Here is a 27,088-nt window from a genome sequence, read left to right on the forward strand (position 1 = left end):
GATGATGGTGGTCAATTTCCTGAGCTTCTGTAATGGACTAGACACTCTGCTAACCATTTGGCTTGCCTCATCTCTTATCATCATGGCAAAATAGCACAGCAATTAAGAGAAGGGGCTGAGAAATCAGATTTCAAATCCAAATCATGTCACTTGCTCACAAGTTACTCTGTACATGTCTCTGAATGTTTCCAAGCTCTATTTTCTTTATGTGCCTATCAAATAATCCATGTAATCCATCTAGAAAAGCACCTGGTGAATAGTTAATGTTCAATTAATGCAAGCTCTTAGGGTTCCTGATTCATACTGGTCCTGGATCTCACAGCTGACGTGGACTTGAATTATATGGACTCCATGTGCTATGATAGGCACAACTTAGATCATTTTGTCATTCAATCCCTTATACTTCATGGAGCTATACCAATCATTGATTGACGGTTTCTCACAGCAGCAGAAAGAATAAACTCACAAGAGCAATGGAAGTCACATCCAGTCTTTCTTCAAGGTAACATACTGGCCTACACTGGCATGTGGAAAAAACTAAAACTTTAAATTACTTTTGAGTGGAAGAAATTGTAAACTGCTTCCAGACTCAGCCCTAAAATCAACTAAGGCATAGCCTTGGTTGAACAGATTATCTGGTCTCTATGGCCCCTCTGAGTTCAGAAATTCTACAATTTTATGAAGTTACAATCCAGGTGGGGATATAGGACCAAGATACAAAAGATAACTAGAGAACAGTTTGACACCATTTATGACCAAGGGATAAGGCTTCGTGAAAGTTAATGTAGCCTTTAATTGATAATCTAGACAGTAATTTCTAAAATACTCAATCATGAGAATATCTTGAGGCTCTTTTCTAAAAGTACAGATTTCTGGTCACATCCCAGACCAACTGAATCACAATCTCCAGAGAATCTGTATTTTTAACAAATATCTTTGGTCTTTGGACTCTAAACCTAGACATTTGATTTAATTAGGGTAATCATTCAAAGAAATGTATTTTTTTTAAAGATCTGCAGATAAACAAATGTAAGTTGGAAACTGCTCAATTAGATGACTTAATTGTTTGGGAAAAAAATTTTTTAAAGGATCAGGTATTTTTACAGCCATGTTCATAGCAAAATTATTCACAATAGCCAAAAGGTAGAAGTAATCCATTGACAGATGAGTAGATAAACAGATGTATTATAAACATAGAATGGAATATCATTAAGCCTTAAGAAGGAAGGAAATTCTGACACATGCTGTAACATGGATGAAACTCGAAGATACTACAGTAAATAAAATAAGCCAGACACGAAAAAGACAAATACTGTATGATCCCATTTGTCCAGAGCAGCAAGCTCGTAGAAACAGAAAGTAGAATGGCGGTTACCAGGGGTTGGTGGAGAAGGCGGATAGTTATTTAATAGACACAGTTTCAGTTTTGCAAGAGAAAAAGTTCTAGAAGGGATTGCACAACAGTATGAATATACTTAACACCACTGAACTCTGCAATTACTTAAAAAAGGTTAAGATAATAAATTTTGTTACATGTACTTTGCCACAATTAAAAATTTAAAAACATGGGCGCCTGGGTGGCTCAGTCAGTTAAGCATCTGACTTCGGCTCAGGTCATGATCTTGTAGTTCACCAGTTCAAGCCTCACATCAGGCTTTGTGCTGACAGCTCAGAGCCTGGAGCCTGCTTCAGATTCTGTGCCTCTCTCTCTCTCTCTCTCTCTCTCTCTGCCCTTCTGCTGCGTTCTTTCCCTCTCAAAAATAAACATTAAAAACAATTATTCAAAAAAATTATAATAAATTTAAAAACCAAAAGGATAGGGATGGTAAATACATAGTTTGCTTGGTGGCCCTCACCCCCACCCTGGCAGACACTGCTAACTGATTTATTGTACACAGCCACACAGAGCCCAGGCCCCCACAATCCCCCATACAGGAGAGAACAGGTAAGAAGACATGGAGAGAGAGTGAATTGATTAAGGTCATGTGTCTCTGTGTTTGGGAGAAGAAATGAGAGTCAGGGAGAAATAAGGAGATGACCCCCCAAGGGTAGAAGGGAACACTAAGAAGATAAGACACAACAGATGAAATCCCCTCAAGCACATTATGCACTGCCTATTCTTCAAAACACTGCCTAGTGAGCACAAGGCCAAATACTCCTTTTCTTTTTCCATGTGACCATATGGTCTCACTAGGGGGATTAACTGGCCACAGAGGTCTACTGGCAGGTACCCAGTGTGGACCCAGAGACAGGGTTCAAGACCCAGCTCTTCCTGGACCATTGGAGGGGCACCACCCCTCCATCCTTGGGTTCCTCTCTAAGCTGGGGCTTGGGACACAGTTCTGGTATCACAGATGCACACTATTCTGTCACACTCCCAGCCCCCTGAGGGTTTGATGTACCAGAAAGGGCTGAGCTCTCTGAGGCAGGAACCAGTCCATAAACAGAGAGGTGTTAGTGGAGGCTTTTTCACATCCCTTCCATTTGACATTTGGCTAGATTAGATTTCCACCCTCAAGAAGGTGACGTTTTGAAAAGACTAGCCAACACCTTTAAATGAGTCACATCCTCTTGAGGTGTTCTCTCTCCTTCTCTCCTCACAATCCCTTTTGTACTTTAAAACCAGAGGAGACAAATGTGGATTATTCTCTTCAATAATGGGGTTCTCTGTCCTGGCCTAGCAAAGCCAAAAATCTATGAGGAAGGAAGCATGTGGTTCAAGCTCAGTGTGTGGAGAATGTTTGTCTGCTTGGAGGGGGTTGGGTTGTTCCCAAAATAATCATTACTACAAAGGCAAATCAATGCTTGAAAATTTGCTCCCTGCTTTTGCACTAATTGGTGTAAAGAAGGGAGGAGGAGGGGGATGAGATGCAAAAGGCAGCCACCAGCTGCGAAGATTTGTGATGTTAATTAACAACATGCTCAGACAGGAAAACCATAGTCAGGTCTGATCAGTCCCAGGAAGCCCAGACTGGTCCAGTAATGCCCAGGGAATTAGGGGGATGGGGGCACTGACTGCCTCCCCTCAGGGCTGCCTCTGCTGCCCCAACACCAAGGGGTCAGCACTAGAGCTCAGAGAAGACACCAGAAAACCTAAAACTCCTTCCACTGGGTGCCAAGAAGCAGCCTCCACATCCACCCCAGAAACCTACTTGAGGCACCTGAGAACAAAATAGTTCTGGGAGGTTCTCTGTCACAGCCACAACCACTTTGCTGGCTGAGACCACCACCAGAAAGCTTTCCCATGGTGTCACGGCTGTATTTTATGTCAGCTGTAAGTGTGGGTTTATAAGAGAGGATAAATGGGTTAGTGAGCAGGAGAAGGAGAACACCACGGGGAAATAAGGAGCAGAGTTGAGAGTCTAGTGATAAAGAATAGTGGAACTCTATTATTAGGAATTCTGCTTTTAAAAGGGGGTTGCAGGTCTGGGCAGCTGTTAAGTGCACTCAAAAACAGCCTGAAGTGCTTGGTTTATATCTCTTCATTTTTCTTACACCCAAAGATGCCATCTTGCCAATAAACCTGCTTCTTGAGGTGGCAAAGGCAATTTATCTGCTTGCTGCTGTCACTGATGTCTGGGGATATCTGCAGCCGTCTGGGCAAACACTGTGACACCAAGTCCCCAGGCAGAGCCAAGGGCCAGAACCCCTGTAGTTCTCTCTCTGTAACTGCCCAGAAATTGCTCCTTCAAATGCAGGCAGTTCCACTAGACACCGGGGGCAATTTGCACCATTGCAATCATGGGGCTTTATAGCTGGGAGACAGCATGTCACCCAGCAACCTTATCTGGGAGGATGGGACAACTGAAAGGTACAACTGACAGCGCAGAGGGACAAATGGTCAGAAGCAGAGCCAGACCAGAGCCCAGGGCTGCAGCACCAGGCCCGGGCCCTCCCTGTCATCCCAGGCACGGAGGCAGCCTGATTCTGCTCTGGTCACTTGTTTCTGTGCCTCGGCTCAGCTCCGGCAACCTTGGAGGGGAGGATAAAGGCTGGAAATCACGTATTCATTGGGAAAACATTGACCGTGAGGCTCTTTGCCAGAGCTGGGGCTGTTATCTCAGTGGAAACAAAGTGGGGGAGGGGACTCACAGCCCAGCAGGGACAGCAGGTCCATGAACCAAAAACCCACCAGTAAAGATGAACACTGGAGCCTGGGAAAGGAAGGAGCAGTCTGCCACATGAGCTGGAAACACCTCCCCGGAGGCTGTGGTATTTAAGCTTAGCCGCAAACCGTCCCCACTACCCCCACCCCCAGAACAACAGCCATTTTCCTGGTCTTCCCTGTCCCCCTTTGGGGATACTTCTAGGAATTTGGTACCTTCACACTTGTCCTTTGGATGCTCAGGACCCAAAGGTCTATCCTCCTAAGGAATGCCTTCTGGTCCCTCTCACCATCCTTCAAAACTAGCATCCCATCTATTGGGATGAGGAAAATGTTCTAAAAATGGATGCCAAAGGCTGCAAAACTCAGCAAATTTACTAAAACTCACTGGGTTGTGCACTTAGAATGGGTGAGTAGCTTAACATGTAAATTACACCTCAATAAAGTGGTTTTTAAAAATTTCCAACATCAGGGCACCTGGGTGGCTCAATGAATTGAGTGTCTGACTTCAGCTTAGTCAAGATCTCACATTTCATGGGTTCCAGCCCTGCATCAGATTCTGTGCTAACAGCTCAGGGTCTGGAGCCTGCTTTGGATTCTGGGTCTCCCTCTCTCTCTCTGTCCCTCCCCTGCTCACTGTCTCTCACTCTCAAAAATAAATAAACAACATTTTTAAATAAATAAAATAAAATAAAAATTCCCAACATTTTTTAAATGTGAGAACATACAGAGAAAATGATAGATAGCATTTATATCACATCCTGGAGTAAACTGAAGGAAATTTAGATTTTAATGGGGAAAAAATCATTATACTTTGATTATTTCAATATAGAAATAATAAAATACAAAAGTTACAGAAAGGTATTATATATATATATATATATATATAAAATTTCTAAATAAAATGTTTTCAAGTATTTAAGTGAAACACTCAAATCTGTGCCGATGAACAAATTTTTCATAATCAATTTCCAATTTTCTTAGGCAGAACAGGTTGGAAATTGTTACATGTAACTCTGAAATAACACTTTTTAATAATAACCTCTTCAAATGTTTGATGATTGCCATCAACAAAAAACTTTGTTTACACAAGGAAGTAACACAAATTTTAAAATTGTTTTTATAATCATTCAAAAATCTACATTGGAAAATTACGTTGAAATAAATCTAGTAATTCTTCCTTCATTAACAATTAATAGTAACATTTTTATGATAATGTAAACAAATTTCAAATAGATTCAAATTTTTCATGCCAACGATTTCAAAATAATGATGATATGTAGATTTTGAAGATATACGTGAACTCTTAGAACAACCAGCTCACAGCTGGCGTGGATATCACTAAAAGGGTGTAGAAGCTACAAAAATAATGATCCAGCATATTTGAAGACACTAGGAGTTGTACCTACCAGGATAGCTTGGATTGCAAGCCCTACTCCTTGGGCTCCTGGAACACTAACTCCTCAAGCTGTCACCTGGGCATGTGGAATACCATCTCTTCTCACTGCTACTTGGGCTTAATCCTCAAAGGGAGGTGGTGGTCCCTGTAACTGGCTACCCAAGTGGATGTCCAGAGTGGGGCAAGTGGAGGATGGGCTCATGGCAGGACTATAGGCTCAGAGCAGACTCCCCTTCATACGTCCAGATGCCCTCTCAGAGACACCTGAGACCAACCTACCATCCCAAGGGATGAGGGACACTAGTATTGGGGGCACAGCCTGATAATACCTCCTGTGTTTGGACTCCCAGATAACCTGTGAGCATTTTCTAAGAGGCTCCAACTATCCTGAGATAATATTCATTTTGAAGCCTTGGGGAGAAAAGAGGGCTAAAAACACAAATTTAGGAAAATCTCAATTTAAGAAGTGGGTGGACAGGTACCAGCTTGGCGAGAAGACAAAATGGGAGGAAAGTCAAATGCTGAGAGGTCACAGAGGTTAAAGAAAGGAATAATTAAGGCAGAGGGATAATAAAGTCTGAGGTGCCATTAGGAGGAGGAGGGAGTGAAGGCAGTGGGCCCTCGGGAAGAGTGACAGAGGCTCAAGAGAAAGGTTTACAAACTCATGGTGAGGTGAGGATGCTATCGAGAAAAATGATACATGACATTCGTTAAAGACAGTAAGGAACAGTTTATTCAAGAGGGTCCACTGCAAAGGGGTTTGCCATAGGTGAGAGAGATGGGGCTCAATACCAGGTACAAGTGGGAATTTACAGCAAAGCAGCAGAGTGGGGGTCACGGGGTAGAAGATCACTGGGAGAAAATGCCATGGCTGCAGGGAATTCTAGCTAATGCAGCCTATCAGGATTCTTGAAGGCAGGCCCAGGTGATCAGATATCTAAGAGGGGTTGTGATGAGTTTGATCAGATACTGAGGATGATCAGATTCCAAGGGGAGGGGGATTTTTGCTGAACCGGCTCAGCAGGATTCTCATTAAAATTGGATGAAGCAGGTTGAGAACACAGCCCAAGGTCAAGGCTTAGTCAAGAGGAGGGCTCAGAGGAGCCTGACTCAGGTTTGGTCAAAGAGAGAGCCTTTTCAGAACAGCCTGGGACCTTCAGGAAGTCACAGGCCCAACAGAAATATTGCTTTTTGATTTTCTGGCCCACGGAAAGGCTGTGCGGGGTACTGCTGGTGGTGCTGGGGAGAGGGGAGCTCCTGGGAGAGCCAGCACTTAGGAGGTCATGAGGTCAGGAATCCAGAAAGAAAAGTCTTCCTGGGAAGGAAAGAGTTCCTTTGCCCCTGAGTTGGGAGTAAAGGTTTTCCTGTTGGGATGACAAGAAAGAGATTAACAGAGCTGAGAGTCATCAACCAGTCAGTTGGTGCAACAGATGGGGACAGCTGGCCCATGGCAATGTTCCTTCATTATTCATGTGCCAAGACTTTCTGTACAGCTGCTGTGTGCCAGGCCCAGTGACAACAGAGATGTGGCCCTTTGCCATTAGAAGCTCTGAATCCAGAGGAACAATGGAATTACTCGACCATCACAGAGGCAGCAGAAATGACTGGGAAATGGCAGGATGCAGTGGGAGACACAGAAGGAGCACCTAACCCACCCTATGGGGCTCAAGGAGGTGTCCTTAAGGAGGTGGCATCTCAGCTAAGCCTTAAGGAAGAGGAGGGGTTATACAAGAAGAGACAAAAACTATTCCAGGAAACTGTCTGGGAGCAAAATGGGGCATGGCACGTTTGGGTACTAGAAGTGCTCAGTTTGGATGCAAGCATAGGGGGGAAAAAAGTAGCAGATTATGGCTACATAGATAAGGCGGGAGTCAGACCATGAAGAACATGGGCATCTGAGTTAAGGGTTCTGTAGTCTGCCCAAGGTTCTTCCCAGGCTTCAGGAGAGAAATTGGTCTAAAACAGAAAGCCTTGTCCTGTTCTCCTAGACTCAGAGCACAAAGACCCTCAAATCCACAGAGGAAAATAATAGGGTATTGGGACATCCAGACACTATAGTGTTTAGATCAGATGGGCAAAGCAAAGTGCCCTGGAGATGAAAGGTTATCTAGCTGTCCTGGTTCTTTCCTTTCTTTGCGAGGATTATACACGGTGCTTACAAGCCACAACTACTCTTCCTTTCTTTAAAAGCATTTTTGTGTCTTATTTCTTCACTCAAGAATCTTCACTCAAGATGGTACTACTTGTACAATCAAGTCTGAACTTCGCTGTTGGGGTTTTTAAGATCCTCTATTAGCTGACTCAGTTTTTTTTTTAACCTAATACAGGCTTCCATATCAGCCTTCTCAACAGCAATACATTTATTGATTACCTTAGAACACAAAGACCCTGAGATGAGAGTTTAAAGACTGTTTCAGAGAGTTTCAGAGCCTAGGAAAGTAAAATAGTGTCCAAAAGTATGAGGAGAGTGGACCCATCTCAGGAGCTCACAAAAGAGAGCCGTAAGAATGTCTCACACTGCACATCTCTGCCTCTGTGCCTTTGGAAACTGCTGAGGCCTGGTGACTGACACAGGAAGTGATTTTGAAGGAAGAAGAGAGAATACTAGGGGCTCCTGGGTGGTTCAGTCAGTTGAGTGTCCGACTTCAGCTCAGGTCATGATCTCATGGTTCACAGGTTCGAGCCCCGCATCTGGCTCTGTGCTGACAGCTCAGAACCTGGAGCCTGCTTCAGATTCTGTCTCCCTCTCTCTCTACCCCTCCACCACTCATGCTCTGTCTCTATCACTCTCTCTCAAAAAATGAATAAACATTAAAAAACATTTTTATAAAAAAAGAAAGAATACTAAATCATAAATGTGAAAATCTAGGGTCAGTAAAGCATCATTGTAAAGAGTGTGGTCTTTAGAGCAACAAATACTAGCCAGGCGCCCTTTTGTAGTTTAGATAACCCCTCTGGGCCTTGATTTCCCAAGTATACAAATCTGGTGGTCATATCGATCTTGTGGAGTTATTACAGAGATTCAGTTAAATGAGATGCTATATGCACAGAACTCAAAGCACTTGGCACAATGACTAGAGATAGCTTCAACAAATAGTAGTTATTAGTATTTATTACAATAATAATAATCTGAGGGACTTCTGGGTGGCTCAGTCAGTTAAGCGTCTGACTTCAGCTCAGGTCATGATCTCATGGTTTGCGGGTTCGAGCCTCACATCAGGCTCTGTGCTGACAGCTCAGAGCCTGAAGCTGCTACAGATCCTGTGTTTCCCTCTTTCTCTGACCCTCCCCTGCTCATGCTGTCTCTCTCTCTCTCTCTCTCAAAAATAAAAACATAATAATAATAATAATCTGAAAAAGAGCATACATAGTATGTTAGCTAAGATATCTATTCTGGGACTCCTAATACTCTTTTACCTACGAGCTATGCAGCCTTGAGCAAGTGACTTCAACACCTCTTTTCCTCATTTTCTTTATCCTCAAATGGGACGAACAAAACTTACCTCAGACCTCACTATGAAGAAAATTAGTAGTAGTATCAGAATTAAGTCTGAAATGAGAACTAAAGAATAGGGCAAAGAACAGAAAAGCTACATCCTTCCTCTGGGCTTGGAAAGCTGCTGCCTGTCCTCAATTCCCAGTGATGTTGGCATAAGTTAGACAGACATTGGAACAGAATACAAAGCCCAGAAACAGACAGAAATACATATGGGACATTATGATATCCTCTCAGATCAGTGGGGAAAGTGAAGTTGAGACCACTGGGCAGCCATCTGGAAAGGCCGGCTCTACCCCTCCATCCTCTATGATGACAAAGGCATGAAGAAGTGGGCAGATGAGGAACAGAGGTGGGCCAGAGACTTTTACTATCTATGCTTATGTACCTTTTGAAGTCAAACCTACTCAAAAGCATTATGTCCTTTAAAAAGTTAAAGGGCAAAAAAAAACAAAAACAAAACATGGACAAATCTGTAGTTCTCCAGAAGTAATGAAAGACAGATGGTCCAGAAGAGCCTGGAATCCCACAGATGGGGTTGATTTCTCTGGGAAGTAGCCCTCTATCCTTACACTAGTGCCCTTACATCATTTTTTAACCATTTTTTTAACCTCAAGTCCTTACATCAGTAACAGGAACAGTCAGGGCTGGTATGCAGAACCCAGAAAAGTGATCTAGGGCACTGGGAGGTCCCTCTCGCTGTCCCTGCCTGTCACTGGACATTGGGCCATGACTTCAATGCAAATGTAAGCACAATCCAGGAAGGGGCCATAGCGTACGTGCAGGTTTTCCCAGAACCACCACTGCATTTGCCAGATTGGCAAAGATCAGAACTACTAATGGTGGACATGTAAGTTTGCCAGGAGAAGCAGACACATGGCCCGGCCCGGGAACTGCTGAAGCTGTCAGACCCAAAGAAAGCCAGAAGAGTAATGGAGCAGAGGGAGCACAGTGGGATCTGAAAGAGAAGTCCTGAGCATTCACTGAGAGGGGGCAGGGAAAGGAGGAGACGCAGGGATGCACTTCCCCAAGCTCCCTCTCAGCTGGCCTTGGCCTTCCAAAAAAGCGAGAGCTTACATATAACCACCTGAGAACAACCTCTCAAGTTTCCATTGTCCTCAGTAGTGATTTAACTTCAATTGCCCAAAGGGTAAAAGAAGACATCCCCCAGACTTGAAAGACACATGGGGCCCTTCACCCGCGCTGAGCCTGTCCAGGAGAGTGGCCGGTCCTCTGCCCTCCTCCTTCCCTGAACACACCCTCCTCCAGAGCAGACAGGCCCTACTGTCTCAGCCTTTGATTTGTGCCTCCTCTCACGTGGCTAAGTTACAAGCAAGAAATGAGTCCAACATCAATGTAGCCCATAAACTCCCATTCTCTTGCCTCCCCGACAGCTCCACAGAGCAGAGTCTAAAAGTCAACATATGTGGAAGGCACTGCTGAGGAACTGTTTTAACTTTTTTCCTGATTATAAAAGAAAAACTCTGTTTCTTGTCCTCCTGGGTCTTACCGTGGAAATCAGACACAGTGATAGCATCCTTATAGATGAATTGAAAATACCGAAGAAAAATAGAAGGAAAAGAATTTAAACACCAATTATCCTACTAACCAACTTACTGTTATTATATTAGTGTATGTGCTTCCAATCTTTTTATTTAAGCCTGGCTGATATAAATCAGATGATATTATTTAGTAAGTGAATATGCTATTTACCATTATCATTTGCTCATGGATTTAAATTACTTATAATTTTTAGTGGTTATATAATATTTCACCCAAAGGATATGCTCATATGCTGAAATTTACTTAAACAATCCCACAATTTTAGATTTTTTTAAATGTTTTTTCCTATTATAAATAGTGCTTGATAGATAATGTTTTACCTAAAGCTTAATATATACATCAGATCATCCCCCAGGAAAAATTCACAAACTTAGATGATGAGGCCAGGGGCTCCCTGGTGGTTTGGTCAGTCACTTGAGGGTCAGACTCTTGACTTCAGCTCAGATGATGATCTCAGGGTCGTGAGTTCAGCCCCATGTCAGGCTCCACACTAAGTGTGGAGACTGCTTAAGATTCTCTCTCTCTCCCTCTCCCCATGCCCCAACCCTGCTTGTTCTCTCAAAAAGAAAGATTCTTAGGCCAACATGTACAAATATTTTTAAGTTAACACTTAGTACCAAACTAGCTGCAAGTAAAGTAATATCCATTTATACTCCCCCAGTCCACTGCAGATTTTAACTTTTACTCTCTCCAGCAAACTGAACCACTTCCCTACAGAGCTGTGGTACCCAGGACTGGAAAGAAGATGGTGTTCTTATCAGAGCATGATGCCCATGGGATTCACCAGTCCCTCAGGAGAAGTAGATCTGGAATCCAACTGGGAGGAAGAATATAATAGAACTGTGCTTTTTCAACACCAGTCTCCATTGACCCTGCTTCTAGGAATCCACCTGAGGGTTTTTTTCCCTTGACACCAAATATGTGGTATCTTTTCTAACACCAATTTTCTGATTCTCTAGTGCCAAGTGGGTGTTCAACAATTCAATTCTGACACTAACTACCTAGAATTAGTGCAAATCCCACAGACTCAGTCCCACGGGACTGGCCCCACTTGGTACGTCAGTCACAAGGCCCAGGTTGCCAGCCATACATCTGGCTGACTGGCTATAAATTCATATGTTCCCACAATCTCCGCCTCAGGTTCAGTAATTTACTAGAACATCTCACAGAATTCTGAAGATCACCATACTTACTATTACTGGTTTATTATAAGAATACAATTCAGGAAAAGCCAAATGGAAGGGACACATGGAGTAAGACTGAGGGGCCTGACTGGGGTTTCCATTCTTTCTCTGGGTACATCACCCTCTAGCAGCCTAGAAGCTCTTTGAATCCCATCATGTAGGGAGTTTTAATAGAGATTTCATTATGTAAGCGTGGATGATTAAATCATTGGCTGCTGTTAACTGAATTCAATCTACAGCCTCTTCCCCTTCTTAGAGTTTGGGGGTGGAGCTGAAAGTTCTAACCTTATATTCACGGCTTGATCTTTCTGGTAACCAGCCCCCATCCTGAAGCTATCAGGAACCCCTGCCTTGAGTCATCTCATCAGCATTCAAAAGCCTAAATTCCAAGAGTCCTAAGCATTCTGTGCCAGGAACTAAGGGCAAAAACCAGGTGTGTATTTTATATTAACCACACCACTTCTCCATTTTCTCTGTTTATGGTCAATGTGGAGCCCTGCCTACTTCCACCTCCAAAGGTTGAGCATAGGATCCAGGCATAATGCAACCAGTGATCAAATCCCTTTTGCAACTGCAGAGAGATCTAGGGATGAACATATGACCTGATCAAATTTACAATGACACTAAAATAAGAAATTTTCGTGTTTTTCCTTGTGGAATGAAGCTGGAAAGACACAAGATCTGGGGCTGCTGCAGCCATCTTTTGCTACTATAGGAAAAATGTAAGAATAAATCATCATGGGAGTGCCTGGGTACCTCAGTTGGTTAAACACCCAACTTCAGCTCAGGTCATGACCTCAAAGTTTGTAAGTTCAAGCCCTGCATTGGGCTATGTGCTGACAGCAGGAAGCCTGGAGCCTGCTTCAGATTTTATGTCTCCCTCTCTCTCTCTCTATCCCTCTCCCACTCTGTCTCTCTCTCTCTCTCTCTCTCTCTCATATAAACATAGAAGAAGAAGAAGGAGGAGAAGGAGGAGGAGGAGGAATGAATCATCATGAAAGAGAAGAACTAAGCATTGGTGAGAAAATCCACATAAGTCTCTTGACCTAGCCAAGTCCAAACCAGAACCTGGGCTTTTCAGGACCAATAGAATTCTCATGTAATTTTAGCCAACTTGGGCCATGTTTTCAGTTGTGAGAATCAAAAAACCCTTAACCAGCACACAGTAGCCAGCAGATGTTAATAATCTTGGAAGGAAGGAGGTCTGATTCAAGAAGCAGAACACCTGAGTAAGGTCAGAGCCGGGGTGAGCTCCAGAGGGAATGTGATAGGAGTCAGGCAGACACAATGAACAGAAGGAACCTGGTGTCCTAGAGGTGCATCCAGGCCCATCTCATCACAGACAGGAGCGACAAGCTAAGCTAAGGAGGGGAGAAGATCTGTCAGCATGTGTCAGAAACCCGGCCACAGAGCCAGGTTTGAAGACCTGAAGTCTGAGCAGACAGGCAGGAGTTAGGCCCAAGAGATAGAGGACATGTACTGACTGGGCAGCACAAGGTCAGGATTTGGGCAAGGAGAACAGAACAAGAACCCAGGGCTTCTGAGCCCTGGGAATGGGGCTGGCAGATGCTTGTCAGTGACAGTAATTTGAGGCAGATGCTGGTGGTGCTGAGGTTCTGCATTCCATGTCATACTCTCTGAAGTCCAAGATCTAGGGGACGGCTGAGGCTCCTAAGGTAGGAATTAAATAGCCCATTGTGAGAAGTGAAACATGTTGGGCAGATCAATGAGTGCAGGAACACTAGTCATAGAAGTCCGTTGAGTACAAGGACTGTACCTTATTTTCATCACAGTCACTAGCCCCATAAGGAAGTCAGCAAGAGCTGGGCAAAGGCTGTTTCTGCAGACAGGACTTTCAGCCTACAAGGAGAAGGAGTCATATGCACAGCAGTGGTGGCAGGAGACACTGGGACCCAGGAGACACTAAGGCGAAGACCTTGGGCTGTACCTCATTCTGGGCCCCTGTGGATACAGGAGCAGATGACTCACAGGTAAGTTTGCTGCTAGAAGGCAGCCTGTTGCCACTTAAATCTCTGGTCAAAGCCAGGGATTCTCAAACTTCTGTGTGTACGAGAATCATCTTGTTAAAACACAGATTGCTGGGCCTCACTGCTGATAGTTCTAATTCCAGCAAGTCTGGGCAGGGGCCTGAGAGTTTGCATTTCTAACAAGCTCCTGGCTTTCGCCAATGTCACTGGGATGAGGACCACATTTTGAGAACCACACCCTAAGACCATGGTTCTCAGCACTGACTGTGCCTTAGAATTATCTGGGATCCTCACGCTCAGAGATTTTTATTTACTTGGACTGAGGAGGGGCAGAGGCATGGGTATATTTCTAATATTCCCTAAGCAAGTCTAATATAAAGCTAGGCTTAATGCAACCAGTGCCAAACCAATTCAATAGGAAAATCACAGTCTTTTCAACAAACGGTGCTGGCACAACTGGAGAGCCACATGGAAAAGAATGAAGTTGGGCCCCTGTCCTACACAAAAAAGCAAAACTTAACTCCGTCAACATGGACTGTAGACCTAAGTGTTAAGAGCTACACTATAAAAACCCTTAGAAAAGGAGTAAATCTTTGTGACCCTGAGCTAGGCGAAGTCTTGTTATACACATCACCAAGACACAAGCAACGAAAGAAAAAAACAGGTAAATGGGGGACTTCATCAAAATGTAAAACTTTCGTGATTCAAAGGCACCGTTAAGTGAAAAATAAAAAACAGGGGCATCTGAGTGGCTCAGTCGGTTAAGCCTCCGACTTTGGCTCAGGTCTTGATCTCACATTTGTGGGTTCGAGCCCTGCATCGGGCTCTGTGCTGACAGCTCAGAGCCTGGAGCCTGCTTCCTATTCTGTGTCTCCCTCTCTCTCTGACCCTCCCCGCCTCAAGCTCTGTCTCTCTTTGTCTCAAAAATAAGTAGAACATTTAAAAAATTTTTTAAATAAATAAATAAACAATCCACACACTGTGAGAAAATATTTGCAAACCATATATCTGACAAGGGACTTGTATCTAGAATATGCAGAGAACCTTTACAACTCAATATTAAAAAGACAAAATTTAACAGGAAAAGGATCTGAATATAGTCCTCCAAGAAACATATACAAATGGCCAATAAGCACATGAAAAGATGTTCAACATCATTAGGGAAATGCAAATCAAAGCCACCCATTAGTATGACTATGATCAACAAGACAGATAATTACAAGTGTTTGTAAGGATATGGAGGAAACAGAACCTCATACGGTGCTAATGGGAATGTAAAATGTTGCAGCCACTTTGGAAAACAGTCTGGCAGTTTGTTGAAAGTTCAGCCTAAAGTTACCATATGACCCAGCAATTCCACTCCCAGGCATATACCCAAGAAAAATGAAAACATAGGTCCACCCAAAAACTTGCACATGAGTATTTCTTTTTTGAGAGAGAGATAGTGCAAGCAGGGGCGGGGGAAAGGGAAGGGGAGAGAATCTTACGCAGGCTCCATGCCCAGCACAGAGCACAACACGGGACTCAATCTCACGGCTGTGAGAGCATGACCTGAGCCCAAATCAAGAGTCAGAAGCTCCACCGACTGAGCCATGCTGGCACCCCACACATGAATATTTTTAACAACTTTATTCACAATAGCTAAATGGTGGAAACAAACCAAAACCTGTCTCCTGATGAATGAATAAACAAAATGTAGCATTTCCATAAAATGGAATATTAGTCAGTAATAAAAAGAAATGAAATACTGATTTATGCCACAACATGGAGGAGCCTTGAAAACTCTGTGCTAAGGAAAAAGTCAGTCATAAAAGACCATGTATTGTATGATTTTACTTATATGAAACATCCAGAAGAGGGAAATCTACAGAGCTAGAAAGATTAGAGCTGCCTAGGGCAATGGGAGGAGTGTGATAGGGAATGAGTACTAGTGGGTATGGAGTTTCTTCCGGGGGTGATGACAATATTCTAAACTTAGAGTGGTACTAACTACACCTTAATTACACATTTAATGGGTAAAGAGTATATCAACTGTATCTCAATAAAGCCATTAAAAAAACAAAAACCTTTTCTAAGCTCTTTGGAAAAGCTACTATTAGGGATGCCTGGCAGGAAATAAGATCCCACCATGTTTTCTCACTTCACCCACCCTCTCCACCCTAAGAAACATCAAAGTGGGCAATTCTTCTTGGACTAGATGTTCCAGGAACCTGACCTGAGACTGTCTCTTCCCCTCCTTGCTCTTCCCTTTCAGCCATGACCAATTCAAAACCTTCCCATACATTCTCTGACATATCGAAGCTAAAGAAATACAGTAGTCTCCCCCTTACCCACAGCTTTGTTTTTGTGATTTCAATTACCCAGAGTCAACTGCAGTCCAGAAACACACGATACTCCTTCTGACACATGGTCAGCAGTAGCCTGATGCTCTGTCGCAGCACCTGCGTCATTCACCTACTTCATCTTATCACACAGGCACTTTATTATCACACAGCATCACACACAGGGTGCGCACAGCACAGTAAGATATGTGAGAGAGACAGACCACACTCATATAACTTTCGCTACAGTATATTGTTATAATTGTTCTATTTTATTATTAATGTTGTTAATCTCTTCCTGTGTCTAGTTCATAAATTAAACTTTGTCACAGGTGCGTATGTATAGGAGAATATATATATAGGGTTTGGTACTATCCAGCTTCAGGCATCCCATTGGGGTCTTGGAACCTATTTCCTGTGGATAAAGAGAAACTACTATACATTGCATGTTGATCTTCAAATTTACATTGTCAATACTGAAAATCTACATGCTGAAGGCAGCCTATGTTCTGTAGGCTTTGTTTCCAGGAATATGTGCTCTGCAAAGTCTTGAGCCTCTGTCCCTGGCAAAGTCCCCACCCCGGGCCACACCCCCGTCAATATTCAGGTAGGCTGAGGTGGTGTGCAACAATTCTGGATTATAATAACAGTATTTCCCACCTTCCCTGCCACCCCTCAACACCACTCACCCTAGAGGCACATCTGAAAAAGCCCTAGTAATACTGTTCAACCTATAATGTGCCTACAAATCACTGGGGATCTTACTTAAAAGTAGGTTCTGGTTCAGTCGGTGTGAAACCTGAGTGTGCTTTTCTTTTCATTTTTTTTTTTATTCAAGTTAGTTAACCTGCAGTATAGTCTCGGCTTTAGGAGTAGAACCCACTGATTCATCCCTTACATACAACACCCAGTGCTCATCTGAAGAAGTGCTCTCCTTAATGCCCATCACCCATTTAACCCATCCTCCTGTCACCTCCCCTCCAGCAGCCCTCACTTTGTTCTCAGTATTTAAGAGTCTCCTATGGTTTGCCTCCCTCTGTTTTTATCTTATTTTTCCTTCCCTTCCCCGCCATTCATCTGTTGAGTTTCTCAAATTCCACATAAGAGTGAAATCATATGATTATCTTTCTCTGGCTGACTTATTTCACTTAGCATAATACCTTCTAGTTCCATCCAGATTGTTGCAAATGGCAAGAATTCATTCTTTTTGTTCACCAAGTAATATTCCTGTGTGTGTGTGTTTGTGTGTGTGTGTGTGTGTGTGTGTGACTTCTTCTTTATCCATTCATCAGTAGATGGACATTTGGAATCTTTCCATGATTTGGCTATTGTTGTTAGTGCTGCTATAAACATTGGGGTACGTGTGTCCCTTTAATTCAGCATTTTTGTATCCTTTGGATAAATAAATACCTAGTAGTGCAATGAGAGTCTTCACTTTTTTTTTTTAATGTTGGTTTATTTTGGAAAGAGAGAGAGAGGGAGAGGGGGAGAGGGAGAGAGGGAGAGAGGGAAAGAGAGAGAGAGGGAGAGAGAGAGACAGAGAGAGAGAGACAGAGAGAGAGAGAGAATGAGTGGGAGAAGGACAGAGAGAGAGGAAGATGCAGAATCCGAAGCAGGCTCCAGGCTCTGAGCTGTCAGCACCGAGCCTGATGCAGGGCTCAAACTCACAGACTGTGAAATCATGACCTGAGATGAAGCCGGACACTTAACCAACTGAGCCACCCAGGTGCCCCGAGAGTCTGCATTTCTAACCAACACACAGGTGAAGCCATGCTGCTGGTGTGAGAACCACATCTTGAATACTGGAGTCCTACCTAGTTCTGATGGAAATGGTTTGTGAATCACACTTGAGAAAAACCCTTCTAAAGTCTCACTGCTATAGAGCTTTCTAATGTATTCAATACATCCAGGGCTTTGGTCTCAGCTTATTAATATTCCAAGGAAGAGGCTGGTTGAGCTAATATTATACTGATTAAAATCGTACTCCCTTGAAGCCACTCCCCTTAGCACGGTGGTGCAAAAAGCAGAATCAACATCACCTGGAAACTTGTTAGAAAACCAAATTCTCCGGCTCCACCCAGACCTACTGAATCAGGAACAATGAATTGGATTTAACAAGCCCTACAGGTGATTTCTGGCACTCTAGAGTTTGAGACCCCCTGCTTAGGGTAACAGCTGGCGTCCGAACCACATGGCCCTCCAGGTCTGCACTAGCCAGCCCTACTCCACCTCCCTGGCTTTCTTTCTGCTCTTCCAATGTGTCTTGAGAACTTCTTAACTGCTATTCTTTTTGACTCGTGAGGCAAAGCAGAACTCTTTAATTTAAAGAAAAGTTGTCTCCATGTTCTGAGTGGGCACAGCATCTAATCATTTGAGGAGATTTTCTTTGGCTCTCCCTTGAATGCTAGAGACACCTCTTTGTCTATAACTTAAAGGAGGAGGCATCCATTGCCCTGAAAGGGTCTTTTGTGGAACAGGCTTCAACTTCCTCCTCATGGAGGCCCTGGGAACCCAAAACCATCCCTGGCAGAAGAACAGAGTCAAGGAGCCTCAGGGAGGAGAGACAGCAAAGCTCTGCCCACTTCCTCTTCTTCTGAGTCAATGTTTTCACAAGTTCCGCTAAGTTCTGCCTTGGGGTGAAGTCAGTCAGCAGGAAGGGGAACCGAGGGAGAGACTGAACTGGTGACCAGGGCTCAACTCACACACAGGCCTAAAGGCTGGCAGGAAACCATGACCAAGCCTGTCGCACAGGCCCACAGCTGTGCTCTGGGCCGTGAGCGCTGAGCACACTGGTGTCTTCCATCGGCATCTAGGCCTGTGAGTCTTGTTCATGGCTGTGTCTACAGCACCCAGCACAGTGCTGGTACAAGGTAGGAATGCAGTAAGTGTCATTAATGACTGGCTGCCTGCAAGCTCACTAGAATCACTGAAGCAGCCTCTTCATGCAACTGACCCAGAAACCAAAGCCCAGAAAGGTTGAGCAACTTCCCCTTAACATATGGCCAACCAGTGGGAGCCAGCCTAGAACCTGCACCCCCAGACCCCCAGGGCCCTCATCCCAGTTAAACTCCCTTTGCTTTTCTAGGAGATCCAAGATACACCTGAGTAAAAGTATAGGGCCTGAGTGTTGTTTAATTAATATTAAATTTTTAAGCGGAGGAATAGAGCCTCTGAAAAGAGTCATTTCGATGCAAATTACCTTGGGTCTTTATAATCTCCCACTCCCAACACCATAAATATTGCTGAGAGAACGACACTGGCATTGGGTGGAAGGTGGAATACCCACAGTGTAATTCAATTTCCCAAACGACATTCAAATGTGAAGAGCTAGCAAAGTGGGACATGGGATTGGGCCGCATTTCTTATAAGCATTCCCTGATTAGTGAGAAGGAGTGTGGAGACAGTCCTCATGGCTGGGTTTTGTTTTCTGAGTTTTACACTAGAGGGAAGACTTATGAATTCACACAAGGTCAAATATTTATAAGAAGAAAAAAGAAAGCCCTTCTTAATGAAAAAGAAAGAAAGAAAATCCCTTGAATAAGTATAAATATTGATTAGCCTCTATATAAGTGCCTGAAAACAAAATGATTTTCTAAAATTATAAGAATGCATTATTTACTATGCATGTCACTGAAGTGGGAAAATATCATATTATAGGAAAAACAGAGGGTTATGGGATTTTTTTTTAATGGATGAGACTCACAAGCAGCTAAGTTGCAGTATTGGTTGAGCAGTATTGGCTATTAGGATCCCTCCCTGACAATTAAAAGGGCACCCCCACTTGTGATGACAACATAAAGAAGGATCCAGAGGCCATGCTACTCAGGAAATTGACTCCAAAAAGGGAAGTGCATACCTTCAAGCAATAATAACATGTATCATGGCAATAATATCAATAGCAATTATTGTCCTGTTGTAAATAATTTTGCTTTATTTTCTATCATTTTTAAACTTTAATAACTTGTATGCTCATCATCAATTTGTCCTCACAACTTATGAGGTATATAGACCAGGTGATGTGCCAGTTTTATTTTATTTATTGAGCACCTATCATGTGCCAGGCCACAGGGAACAATGTTGAAGAAAACAGAAATGTCCCCTGCCTGAATGGAGCCAACAGTCTTGCAGAAAGGCAGATATTAAATAATTATTCCACATGAAGCAAAGCTTTTGCTCTTTGTGTCTGCCATTCAACAATCATTAAAAGCCTACTTCATGGTACACTCTTGCTAGGCACTAGAACACAAAGATGACTAAGACACAGCCCCAGGATCGAGGAACTTCCTGTCTAGGCAGGAAGAGACACTCCAATAATAATAATAATAATAATAATAATAACAACAACAATAATAATTCTGTAGACGGAGAGATGACTTCAAAAAGGAGACATTTGAGCTGAATATGAACAAAGTAGTAGGATATTTGCTTTCCTGAGAAAGGGAGACTTCTAGGCAAAAAAGGAAAAGAGCACGCTATGCTCAGCTCTGAGTGAGACCAGGGACTGGGGTGGTGGGCAAAGGCGGGGGGCTGAGGAGATGAGCAGCTGTGGGTGAGGCTGGCCCAGCAGCTTACACAGGGCCTGGGATCCCCGCACTGCAGGGCTGAAACATCATCTGGGCAAGAGGGTGCCTTTAGGGTCTTAGGAAAACATCCATATAATCAACTTTCCATTTTAGAAAAGAGAATTCTGTTTCCAAACTAGAATATAGATTTAAGGAAGGAGACACAGGGGTGAGGTCAGTTGGGAATTACAATCTACAAAAGGGAACAAAAAACTATATAGGAAAGAGACAGAATTGTTCAGGAACTATTGGTTGACAGAACTGTGGTAAAAATGCCATCCTCAGCCACTCACCTGTCACCACACCGTGCACAAAGAGGACACTCAGTGGAAGTCTGTCTGAGGAGGGCTGACCAGCAAGGAATGACTGCAGTGAATGGTGAGGGATTTCAGAGGAGAGAATGGTCAGAGTCACTCTCCCTCCCCTGGTGACAGTCCTCACCCTGCAGTCTCTGGAAATATCACCCGGCCTCCCTGTCTTCTGACAGAGAAACCCCTAGGAAACAAACAAGAGCAGTCTCTGGGAAGACACACCAGAACCTCACTTACTGAACAAAGGATGATAAAATGGCAAGAAACCGACCACTGGGAACAGAAAGTGTGGGTTCTGGCCGGGACTTCTCTTTCCACCTACTCTGCCTATTCAGCAGGCCCTTACATCACTTCTCCCTCAGACTGTTAATTAGAGAGACACCCACCACCCTGACACAACACGTTAATTATGAAAACAGAGTGCTGTGCACAATATAACATGGAAATGAAGTGACATGCATCCAATTAATTAAACTTTCACAGCTCCAATCGGTTTTAATTAGAGAAGCTATCCTTTTCACTCTCCTCTCAATCAATAAATGAACTTTGCAATACATACGCTTTTTTAATCAATTAGCAAACAGGAAAAAATATATAAGTCTGTTGCTGAGGGCACCATAAATTCTTCCACAAGCTACACCTCAGTGTATTATCCATTTTATTCTTGGTTGAATTTGCCAACAACATAGGTTGAATCCCTACAACCTGTTTCCAGGTTGAATGAAAAATGAAAGCTGAGAAATGGCAGCCCCACTGTTTCCATTCAATCTCTTACCATTCTTATTTATGGTCCTAAAACACACACTGAGGACTCCAGAAATTAAGAAAGGTTCATAGTAATGTCAGTAGATGAGCTCAAAAGCTGTGTTTTTTCAGGTCAGTATACTGTGTATTCTTGACCAAAGGAAAGCTCTTCCTCTCCAGAAAGAGTATCCTCTTTAACCAACCATAAACCTGTTTTTAAAAATTTTTGTTTATTTATTTTTGAGAGACAGAGACAGAGCATGAGAGGGGGAGGGGCAGAGAGTGAGGGAGACACAGAATCTGAAACAGACTCCAGGCTCCAAGCTGAACCCTGAGCTGAAGTTGGAAGCTTAGCTGACTGAGCCACCCAGGAAGCCCCCAAGCATACAGCTTCTGAAGGGCTACCCACAGATCAGTGCAATCCAGAGCAGAGACACAGCCCCTCCTGTCAGCCAGTGCAGCGCTAACAATTGATGGAGTTAGGCTTGCAACAATCAGACAGATCTGCTTCACATGTGATCTTGTCAACACCACATATCTGGCACTTCCACAAGCTGCAGTGTGCTGTGGGCCTGTCTGATCTCCCAGGAGGATTTTTAAATTCCTACACTGGGGAAGAGGAAGAGCATAAGAATGGAAGAAGCACAAGGTCAGTATTCATGGAAGTCGAAAGGAACAAAAAAAGTGTAGAATGGGTTAGGCAGTTCAGGAAGCTAAAGCACAGAATGAGACATAAAGGCAGGAAACTCATTTTATGTAATAATTGCTGTATGTACCTTAAAATATAGAAGAAAAGGGAACGCTTCCAAACTCATTTTACAAGGCCAGCGTTACTCTAATATCAAAACCTGACAAGGACAACAATTCATTAAAAGATCATACACCAAGATTAAATGGTGTTTATCTCAGACATGGAAGGATGGTTCAAAAGCCACAAATCAACCTGATACACCACGTTAACAATATACAAGGTAAAAATCTATATACTCCTCTCAATAGGCACAGAAGAAGAATTTGACAAAATTCAACATCCAGTTATGATAAAGACTCTCAACATAATAAAAACCATATATGACAAGCCCACAGCTAACACAATACTCAAGAGCAAAAAGCTAAAAGCTTTTCCCCTAGGAAGACTAGGATGCTCACTTTTACCACTTTTACTCAATATAATATTTAATTTCCTAGACAGAACATTTAGGCAAGAAAAAGTAAAAATAAAAGGCATCCAAATCAGAAAGAAGAAATAAAACTGCCACTATTTGCAGATGACATGATATTTGATACAGAAAACTCTGAAGACTCCACCAAAAAGCTATTAGAGCTAATCAATGAATTGGGTAAAATTGCAGGAGATAAAATCAACATGCAAGAATCTGTTGCACTTCTATGCATTAATAATGAACTACCAGAAAGAAAAATTAAGAAAACAATCTCATTTGCAGTTGCATAAAAAGAATAACACACCTGGAAATAAATATAACCATGGAGGAGAAAGACCTATAACTAAAAACTGTCTGACACTGATGAAATAAATGGAAGAAAACAAAAATAAATGGAAAGATATTCTGTGTTCATGGATTAGAAGTATTAATATTGTTTAAATGTCTACACTACCTAAAGGTATCTACAGATTCAATGCAATATCCATCAAAATCTCAATGGCATTTTTCACAGAATTAGAACAAATAATTCTAAAATTTGTATTAGAACTACAAAGAGCCTGAATAGACAAAGAAATCTTGATAAAAAAAAGAACAAAGACAGAGGTATCATGCCTCCAGATTTTAAACTACACTACAAAGTTATAGTAATCAAAACAGTATGGTATTGACATAAAAACAGACACACAGATCAAAAGAATAGAATACAAAGCCCAGAGGGGAAAAAAAAAAAGCCACATATACGGTCAACTGATTCGTGACAAAAAAGCCAAGAATATACAACAGGAAAAGGATAGTCTCTTCAATCAATGGTGTTGGGAAAACCGGGCAGCCACATGCAAAAGAATAAAACTAGACCACTACCTTACAACATACGCAAAAAATCAACTCAAAATGGATTGGAGACTTAAACATAAGACCTGAAACTATAAAACTACTAGAAAAAATAATGGGCAGTCATGCAAGACATCAATCTTGGTAATGATTTTTTATATTTAACACCAAAGGAAATAATAAATAAGTGGGGGGACACCTGGGTGGGTCACTCGATTAAGTGTCTAGCTTTTGATTTCAGCTCAGGTCATGATCTCATGGTTCAGGAGACTGAACCCCACATTTGGCTCTGTGCTGATAACGTGGAGGCTGCTTGTGATTCTCTCTTGTCCTCTCTCTCTGCTCCTCCACTGCTCATGCTCTCTCTCTTTCTCAATAAATAAACATTAAAATATAAAACCATTGGCATATTTAGAAAATAGCTTTATATTAAATAAATAAATATGACTACATTATGCTAAAAAGCTTCTGCACAGTAAAGGAAATGATCAACAAAATGAAAAGGCAACCTACTAAAAGGGAGAATATATTAATCATATATCTGATAAAGGATTAATATCCAAAACACATAAAGAACTTATATAACTCCACACTAAAAAAAAAGTCCTATTAAAATATGTGCAGGGGCGCCTAGGTGGCTCAGTCAATTAAGCATCCAACTTCGGCTCAGGTCATGATCTCACCATTTGTGGGTTTAAGCCCCGTGTTGGGCTCGTGCTGACAGCTCAGAGCCTGGAGCCTGCTTCAGATTCTGTGTCTCCCTCTCTCTCTGACCCTCCCCTGCTCATGCTGTCTCTCTCTCTATCTCAAATATAAATAAAACATTAAAAAAGTTTTTTAATGTACAAGGGATCTGATTAGACATTTTTCCAAAGAAGACATGGATGGCCAACAGGTGTATGAAAAGATGCTCAATATCACTAATCATCAGGGAAACACAAATCAAATCCACCTATGAGATATCATTTCACACCTGTTATAATGGCTCTTATCAAAGAGATAAGAAATAACAGTATTGGTGAGGATATGGAGACAAGGGAATCCTTGTGCACTGTTGGTGGGAATGTATATCAGTGCAGCCACTATGGAACACAGTATGTAGTTTTCTCAAAAATAAATAAATAAATAAATAAATAAATAAATAAATAAATAAAACTCCCATATGATCCAACAGTTCCACTTCTGGCTATTTATTGGAAGGAAACAAAAACACTAACTTAAAGATATATATGCATTGCCCCTCCCATGTGCATTGCAGCATTATTTTTAACAGCCTAAGGCATGGAAGCAACCTAAGTGTCCATTAATGGATGCATGGATAAAGATGAATAGAATATCATTCATCCATAAAAAGGAAACCTTTACAACTGCAACAACATGGATGGACTCTGAGGACATTATATTAAGTGAAATAAGCCAGAAAGAAAAAAACAAATACCGTATGATCTCACTTATAGGTGAAATCTAAAATAAAAACTACACCCAAAGGCATAGAGAACATACTGGTAGTTACCAGAGGCAGGAAGCAGGGGTGAGCAAAATGGGTGAAGGTGGGTAAAAGGTATAAATTTCCAGTTATAAAATAAATAAACCCTGGGGATATAATGTAGAGCAAGGTTACTATAGTGAATAATATTATATTGTATATTTGAAAGTTGCTAAGAGAATAAAACTGAAAAGTTTCCAAAATAAAAAATGAAATTGTAACTACATGTAGTAATGTGTGTTAACTAGACTATGGTGCTATTTGTCAACATATACAAATATCAAATCATTATATTGTACACCAGAAACAAATAGAATGTTACATGTTAATTATATCTCAATTAAAAAATACTCCTCTGGGTAGTAATAAAAGCAAAACAAATGCAATAGAGCAACCCTATACAAGGTGCTAGGGAGGAGCTAAAGAGCACAAGTTCACAAATTTCTATACCTGCATCTTTGACAGACATAGCTAATCAATCACAACTCCCTTCACAATGATTCCAGAAATGACTTCAGAAATACTATCAGTTGGTCTGATTTCAGATACCTTGACTCAAATTGGCTTACACAATATGGAAATGTATTCTATCATATAATAGAAAGTCAAGAGGGCCAGAATGGGGGTGGATTGAGGGTTGGTTGATTCAGTGACTCAATGAAGTGGTCAAGGACCCCATTTCTCTCCATCTGTCTCTTTTGCCATCCTCAAAGTTGACTTAATATTCATTCCATTGCAAGAGGGCTGTAGCAGAAATCATATCCAGGATGACAAGGTCCAGAGGATACAGGGAGATCATCTTTCCCCACTTGTAGGAGAAAAGTTACTATTCCCTGAAACTATCAGCAGGTTTCTTTTCACAACACAGTGTTCAAAGGTAGGTTGCTTACCCTTTTCTAAAGTATTCACTGCCCAGGGAAGATGATCCTGGCTGCTTTAGACTCATTCATCTTAACTGGAATGGATATTAGGGAATCAACCATTGGGTTGTTCCCTAAGGAAATTTCATTCTTCACAGCATCTTAGCACCCACTACTAACTACTGATCAAATTGTCACCAGAGATCAATCTCCTGGCCATCGTGGACTGAGAGAAGAGTCAACCATTGGGGAACTAGAGAGCATGGTTTAGTGAGAGGAGAGGGAGTGAGAGAAACAGAGGGGAAACTGCCAGAGTCCAGCTCCAGCAGGTCCAAGGCTCTCTGAAGGGGAAAGAGAGTGAGAGAGCCTGGGTTTCTTTCTGATTACCATGCAGGCATCTTTGCACTGACCAGAGAGTCAGCTTTATTTATTGAAAAAATATATGGGTTAAAAAACAGAAGTGGCAATTGCCTTAAACAATGATTTCTGATGACAAATTCTTTGGTATGTAAAAATTTCCCAGAACATAGATTGGTAAAAGACTCATGCATAATCATTATCAATAGTGACTGATGTAGGTGACTTAGATGCTTATCACATGGGGAAGGAAGGTATCTTTAGCATTCAAATACAAGGCAATGTTAGCAAAGGCAAGAGTTAGTTCTTTGTGAGCAGGAGTCAATGGCCTGTTATATCAAGGGGGAAAAAATTGCTTTCTCAGGAAATGTAATATTTGCTACTATAATCACCAAAGAAGAAACTGCTATAATAAGTTCCTTCACAAGGTATAATTCGCATACTTTTAGTGTAAGAGGAAAAGTCACTCCTGATACCAGCCAGCCAGGCACCTTGGGGGTCAGTGCTCACACAAAAATAATTGAGTGGGAGTAGACATTGTCCACCATTTGACAGCTGGACGCCTTCCAAACCCACCTTACCTCATGAGGAGATTTTTTCAACTTCTTCAACTTCATGAGTTCAGAAATGACTTCCAGCAGGAAACTATTTTGTTTGTAAAAGATTTTGAGAATTTGATTTTTGGGAGTTAAGGAGGTCTCCATTGTCTCTCCAT

Source organism: Suricata suricatta, chromosome 3 (genome assembly GCF_006229205.1).
Source record: "Suricata suricatta isolate VVHF042 chromosome 3, meerkat_22Aug2017_6uvM2_HiC, whole genome shotgun sequence".
Classification (NCBI taxonomy): domain Eukaryota; kingdom Metazoa; phylum Chordata; class Mammalia; order Carnivora; family Herpestidae; genus Suricata; species Suricata suricatta.